This window comes from Cyprinus carpio, chromosome A22 (genome assembly GCF_018340385.1).
Source record: "Cyprinus carpio isolate SPL01 chromosome A22, ASM1834038v1, whole genome shotgun sequence".
Taxonomy (NCBI): domain Eukaryota; kingdom Metazoa; phylum Chordata; class Actinopteri; order Cypriniformes; family Cyprinidae; genus Cyprinus; species Cyprinus carpio.
The window spans coordinates 15,277,470-15,285,030 of NC_056593.1; the positions used below are offsets into that span (position 1 = coordinate 15,277,470).

General features: G+C 36.1%; 1 protein-coding gene across 1 annotated transcript in view; it reads right to left on the reverse strand.

Annotated features, from left to right (window-relative positions):
* Positions 1–7,561, reverse strand: part of LOC109100551 (parvalbumin-7-like) — a 30,225-nt gene that overhangs the window by 8,157 nt on the left and 14,507 nt on the right. The window lies entirely within an intron of this gene.

Here is a 7,561-nt window from a genome sequence, read left to right on the forward strand (position 1 = left end):
ATTTTCAAAGGAAATGCTAAATTTACTTTCATCAGAGAACATAACTTTGGACCACTCAGCAGCAGTCCAGTCCTTTTTGAAGCGAGACGCTTCTGACACTGTCTGTTGTTCAAGAGTGGCTTGACACAAGGAATGCGACAGCTGAAACCCATGTCTTGCATACGTGTGTGCTTAGTGGTTCTTGAAGCACTGACTCCAGCTGCAGTCCACTCTTTGTGAATGTCCCCCACATTTTTGAATGGGTTTTGTTTCACAATCCTCTCCAGGGTGCGGTTATCCCTATTGCTTGTACACTTTTTTCTACCACATCTTTTCCTTCCCTTCACATCTCTATTAATGTGCTTGGACACAGAGCTCTGTGAACAGGCAGCCTCTTTTGCAATGACTTTTTGTGTCTTGCCCTCCTTGTACAAGGTGTCAATTGTCGTCTTTTGGACAACTGTCAAGCCAGCAGTCTTCCCCATGATTGTGTAGCCTACACAATTAGACTGAGATACCATTTAAATGCCTTTGCAGGTGTTTTGAGTTAATTAGCTGATTAGAGTGTGGCACCAGGTGTCTTCAATATTGAACCTTTTCACAATATTCTAATTTTCTGAGATACTGATTTTGGGATTTTCCTTAGTTGTCAGTTATAATCATCAAAATTAAAAGAAATAAACATTTGAAATATATCAGTCTGTGTGTAATGAATGAATATAATATACAAGTTTCACTTTTTGAATGGAATTAGTGAAATAAATTAACTTTTTGATGATATTCTAATTATATGACCAGCACCTGTATATAGCTATCGACTTTAAATCATTGATCCTAAGTATAAAATACATTTTATGTGAAGCTTAAGGCCTACTGACACCAACACAAATGTTTGGCACTAAAATTTGGTCCAGTTTTTGCATGTGATTTGTGTGTTCAGACCAATAAATAAAAAAATGGCAGACAAACTGAATGAAATTGCAATTTTATTCTCTGACAGTAGGTGGAACTTACAGAAAATCTGAAATACCCCTGAACAAAAAGACTTGTATGCAACTTTCTGTTTCTGACACCCGGAAAAGAAGTCAATATTCACGTTTTCATCAGTTCTGATTTTTGTTGTAATTTTATGTAACAGTATATACGGATTTGGCTTTGGGTATGTGACTAAGAGCTCGTCCTCACGGAGAAGCATTTAGCAGTATACGTAAAAATTTTGTATTGTACTGGCATTTTGTTCAGCGTATTGGGAGCCTGAAACCGCTATTTTTGAAACTGGGTCCCAGAGTGGATAAATCTGAAAACGACACTCTTGCGTTTTCATGTGTACAGCCAAATGCGTATATTTTGTGAAACAATGACATCATCAGACCACGTCTCAACCATAGACTGTATAAAAACATTGACCTAGTGTCCGTGACGTCACCCGTAGGTTTCTGAAGAGTGTTTTTGAAGCTTAAAGTGGGCGGAGCTGGCTGTCGCCATCTTGGCAGCACGTCACCGTGTGTCACTCCCAGATAATCAAAAATGGGCAAACAGGTGGGAGCTGGTTGCTGTAACCATGCCCACCTAATTTGACAGCAGTGTCAGCAGCGGCAATCCACCTGTCACTCAAGTGGCTGTGCCCTTAATTATGCAGAACTTTAAGACTTAATATAATTTAAACGGATGAGTTTAACAGTCATGAAGGGCAAAATTAGCTATATAGACCAGGCTGTAAACATATTTTTTTTCTGCTGTAAAGTTGGGCATTTTAACATGACACCCTTTTGGAGCCAGCCTCTAGCGGCCAGTCAATGAATTGCAGTTTCAGTCACTTCCGTGTTGGTTTCAAGGTTGCCGCTCGGTCTCGACCCAAGTCAGACACCGCTACAGCAACAACAACAACAATGGTGGACTATATGCTCGTGCTGTAGAAGCTACTGAGCCTATTAGCTTTACTAAAGCAAAATCAAATATTACTAAAACAAAAATGTTTGTATACAGCACTCAAGATTTATGCGCATGTTCCAAGTCTTCTTCTCTGTTTTTAGTAGAGGATTCTGGGTTTATGCGCATGTTCCAAGTCTTCTTTTGTTTTTCAGTTGTAGAGTTTTTTTAGAGTTGATTAATATTTATTGAGACAACACCGTGTTTACAGAATTTCCTTTTAGAATGAAGATTTTTCTAAGAAAAAAAAGTTAGAATTGTGAGATATAAACTCTGAATTCTGAACTTTCTTCAGAATTCTGCGATATTCGCAATTCTAAATTAAAATCTCACAATTTTGACTTTTTATCTCTCAGACTTAATTTCTCGCAATTGTGAGATATAAACTCAGAATTACATGAAAATAAATTCTGTTGCTTTGGAATGCAATTTTTTTTGGAACAGATGCATTAACAAATGTTAATTCAAATTAAAATGTTTATCGCACCAAATTTTCATACCAAACACTTAAGGTCTCTGCACATTGAGTCCGAAATTTTCATATGCGTTTTTTCATATTCGAAATACAAAAAATTTGTCACGCACAGAAACCTTGCACACCGAGTGCGATGCATATTAATTGAGAAAAAAATTACCAAAAAAGCACTTGATGGAGTCTTCAAACAGTGAGAATGATTTTGTTGTCCTCTCGCTTCTTACAAAAAGAAAACGAAAGGAAATATTAGGTCCATCCAATCCTGAGATTGAGAGAGGATGGAGAGAATGAAGAGTTCCCACTCAGGAGCAATTATCCTGGGCGATTCAAAGTTTATGTTGGGATGTCAGTGGCTCGGTTGATGCTTTTGCTAGCAATACTAGAGCCCCATTTATTAAAAAGAAGACAACCAAACAAGTTCTGTGAACTCAGTGTGCAAGGATCTATATACAGTGCTTTGTGCTGCGAGGCAAAGTGGATGAATTTGACAATCGCCATTCTGGACTTTGGCGTTCGTTTTTACGGTGGCTCTGAACTGTCAAAACAGCTCTCAAAATGCTTGAATTGTAAATCGAACCCCATCCGATTTTTTCTATGACGGACAAATATTTCAGAGGCAGTGTGTTAACATGATTGACATAACGTGAGGTCGTATTTATTTTTTAGCGTGCGAAAATACTTTTGTTTGATTTATAGTGTGTTATTTTTGTTGTTTTATTCTTATGTTGTATTTATTTTTTAAAGTGCGGTCCCACAATGTTCACTATCAATTATGCTGAGCAAAAACATCCACTATTTTTTATTTTTATTTTTATATTTTCTGAATACATGACTAATTTAGAATGGCTGTCAATCGCGTAAGATGCTTTTTTGACCACAGAATCCTGTAAAATTTGCCAAATTCGGAACATGTGACATTTTACAACTACATGTGGGTGACATCAGAGTTCTAGTGTGACATGAGGTAACATTCATTGGTCTTTTTTTCCCCCAAACAGTTGCAAATTCAGACTTCCTGAGTGGAATGCAACATGCCATAAATTATATCTCCAGCCTTTTTTCATCACCTTGGTGTTGAAATATATTTGTCCAGGATTTACGGTGACTGAGCCACGTGCCCCCACCGAAAAAGACCCGAGATGGGTTTCACTCATACTTAACGCATACTTAAAAACAGTTGACGAAAGACAGGGAGAACCTCCTTACACATGTTTACACACAACACCAGTGCATGGTAGGTATACATAGCCCTGCGTGATCCCCTGTAATGTGACACTGTATTCATAATAACATCTATATCAAACCAGCTGGGTTTCAGATGTCTCTTATCCTGTAAATCACTTTCTATAGCTATTCTAGCATTCCTCAATCAGCTTCTTTCCCTCTTTGCAGATAAATCACCAATTTCTACTTAAGCTTCTTTAGTGCAGTATGTACTTGAGTGTATATGTCACTTCTTTTCTATTTCTTGGTGAATAAAATTTATTGGTTTCCTCATATTGGTGGCAGTTAAGGTGGGGGTCCACAACCATCTCCACACTCTGTGTCGGGTCTATGGATATATGGCATGATAATCGGAGGCCCTGTGTTGGTATAATATGTATGAGCAGGTGTTCGTGAGTTTTGTTTTTTATTACTGTGTATATTTGATGTATCGAGACTTTTACAGTGTTGGTCACAGCGCAGCCTGTCGTATCGAGATTAATGTGAATGACTGTGTGTGCTTGTCAACTCTCAGCAGTTTCTCTTTGGCACCTTGGAAAGTGGCACTCAATCCTGTCGTCTCAACTAACTGATGTGAAATACTTACTGCATAAACACACACACATATGATAAACATCACAGCAATTTCCAGTCTTCTCCTGTGCAGTTTGTATTTATTTACTTGTTTATTTTATATACTTCTATACTGATTTTATAGCATATATTAACTAAAATAATTATTGCATATCTATATACAGTAGTAATTAAAATATAATATAAAGTAAAATACATTTAAATGTATTATTATTATTTTATATTTTATATAAAACAAATTACATATAAATTAAGATTTAAAAAGTACTATATATATATATATATATATATATATATATATTTAAAACAGGCATAATCCCATAAAACTGCCATGAACCGCCACTGCATTAAATTGATCAAAAGTGACAGTTATAATATTACAAATAATTTCAAATAAATGGTGTTTGTACATTAAAAAATCCTGAAAAAGACACTGTATCACAGTTTTCACACTTCATTAAGCAGCACAACGATTTGATAATACTAAGAAATGCTTCTTGTGCAGCAAATCAGCCTATTAGAAAGATTCCTAAAGGATCATGTGACATGATCAGCTTTGCCATTGCAGGGGATATATATATATATTAAATAATCATATTATAGTAGTTACAATCCAGCACTTATATGACATTATATTTATTTATATAGTGCTGGATAGTAACTGAATGCATGTAATCTGGATTACTATATATTTATTTTATAGTAATATTATAGTAGTTACAAATTCTGGATTTGACATTATATTTATTTATATAGTGCTGGATAGTAACTGAATGCATGTAATCTGGATTACAAAATCCTCATTATCAGATTACAATTACTTTTTTTTTTGATGTTGACATCAAACAATGGAATATATTTTAATTCCCTTTGCTCTTTATATCTATATAGTAGATTTAATGGTACATTTAAAACATTTTAGGTAAAAAGGTAGTCTAAAAGTAATCTAAAAAGTACTCAGAATACATTACCTAAAACAAGTGACCTAGATTGTTACCAACTACAGTTTTCAGTCAAGAAAAGTATATATATATTCTGATGGTTTTAATGGGTCAGAACAAGAGACGGAGCCCCGACGAGGCAAAAATCTGTCTTCCTCTTCGGGATTCCCTTTTAACACAGCACTTCCCATCTTTTAAATTTCGAAATAATGTTACTGTAGCTTGATCCTGCCTACATGACTAATCTAGTCTCTCTCTCTCTCTCTCTCTCTCTGTACTGTTTGACCCTCTGTTCTCTCACCATGCAAGAGTGTTTCACTATTTCTACCGGCCCTATTACATTACCCTGCCTCAGCAATACTCACACACGGGGCTGGCTGTGGAAAAGAAAAACGAAGACAGAAAGAAAGGCAGAGGGAGACAGAAATAGAAAGAAAACAGATCCACAAATGGACGTTCGTACTGCTAATAAATAAGAAGTGATGAGAGGACGGAGAAGGGGGGATGAAAACGGTGATCGGTCAAAAGGAACTCACAGTCGTTCACACAGAATGCGCTGCTTTCCCATTGTTTTTCTATGTAAACGTGCTAGGATAAACAAACGCGTTTGACAGTTGCATTCCTGCCTTTCTAAAAAAAAAACGGTGTTCAGGTTAAAAGTTCAATTAATAACTTTTAAATTGATTAATAACTTGCTTTTCCAATTGAGACATGACAAATCTACTAATCGATATCAACAACTTCATTCATTATGACCTTGATTATAAAATGAATAGTTTTGGGCCTGTATCGGTCAATACAGTGTTTCAGACAAACAATATCAGCACATATACATTTTATATGTGGCTATAGTCACTAAACCAGGGGTCTCTAAACTCAGTCCTGGAGGGCTGGGGTCCCGCAGAGTTTAGCTCCAACTTGCCTCAACACACTTGCCTGGACGTTTCTAGTATCCCTCGTAAGACCTTGATTTGCTGGTTCAGGTGTGTTTGATTAGGGTTGGAGTTAAACTCTGCAAGACACCAGCCCTCCAGGACCGAGTTTTGAGACCCCTGGCTTTGTTTTATTAGTGTTGGATTTTTAATGTTCAATAATACGGTTATCGAGTTTGTAGTTTTGAGAGAAAAAAACTGTCCATCATACACTAAACGACTGAGGATCATACACTACTAAAGTTTTTCGGTCACAACAAACTCACACAGAAACGTGCCTCTTGTTGCTAGGAGACACGTGACAAATGAAAACAATATTTGTTCTAAAATCAGCTCAAAATTAATGAGTCTTCATTTCGTATATCTAAACAACATTTACATCACATTTTACTTACAAAAATGTAAGGAAGGACATAATTTTATAATTTTGTAATTCAATAACTTTTTTGACAGCCCTATTCAATACACATCTTTATATAATTACATGTTATGCATACATAAAGTATCTATTTCCAGCACTTTATGAAGTGTGTAGAAAACGTGTCCTCTGACCTACCTACTAATACAAGCACATAACACTGTTTGGAAAACAATCTCCAGATTCAAAGAAGCCCTGTCAGTCAAATCTTTACACTATCCTACCATCATTTTGTGAGAACATATGCGCAGGCAGTAAACATAGGCATGTGTGTAACCTGTAGGTTGAGCTTTCGACGCGTGGCAGCGAATGGCCTTGAATTGAGATCATGACACAGTCGCTATTTCTTGCTGAAGTGGCAATGTGAAACCTCTCTCTCTCTCTCTCTCTCTCTCTCTCTCTCTCTCTCTCTCTCACACACACACACACACACACACACACACACATGCACATGATCCCTGGAGCTGAAAGCAAGAAAACAAACCAAACAAACAAACAAAAAACCATCACAGCTGCCATGACCTTGAACTTAATGTAGCGTCTATGTGTATGTATATGATTGCAATGTTGTAAGGTTCACCCTCTTGGATTAAAACTGCTATGACATTGTTGACACTCCCAGGCTGAAGGAACCTTAGAAGTACATTTACAGTGTGATAGTAATACGTACAGAACAGTAAATATAGTCTGTTACACAGTCCCGCACCAAGACTGGCCTGCGAATATAGTGTTGTTATATTTATATGAATATATATATATATATATATATATATATATATATATATATATATATATATATATATATATATATATATACATACACACACACACATATTTGGCTGTTATATACAAGAGTACATCTTGACAAAATTTAGTATCGTTAAATCAATTGTTGCTTTGCAGAAGGTCTGTTTGGGGCCACCTAGCGGTCACTCATTATCAGTGCATCTCAATCCTTCACAAGCCTTTAAGTGGAACAGTTAAGCCAAAAATAAAATAAAACACTAAATAAAAAATCTCCTCATCCTCATGCAGTTGTAAAACATTTCGCTGCTATTTAAAAAAGACTAAATTTGTTAAGTGAACCTTT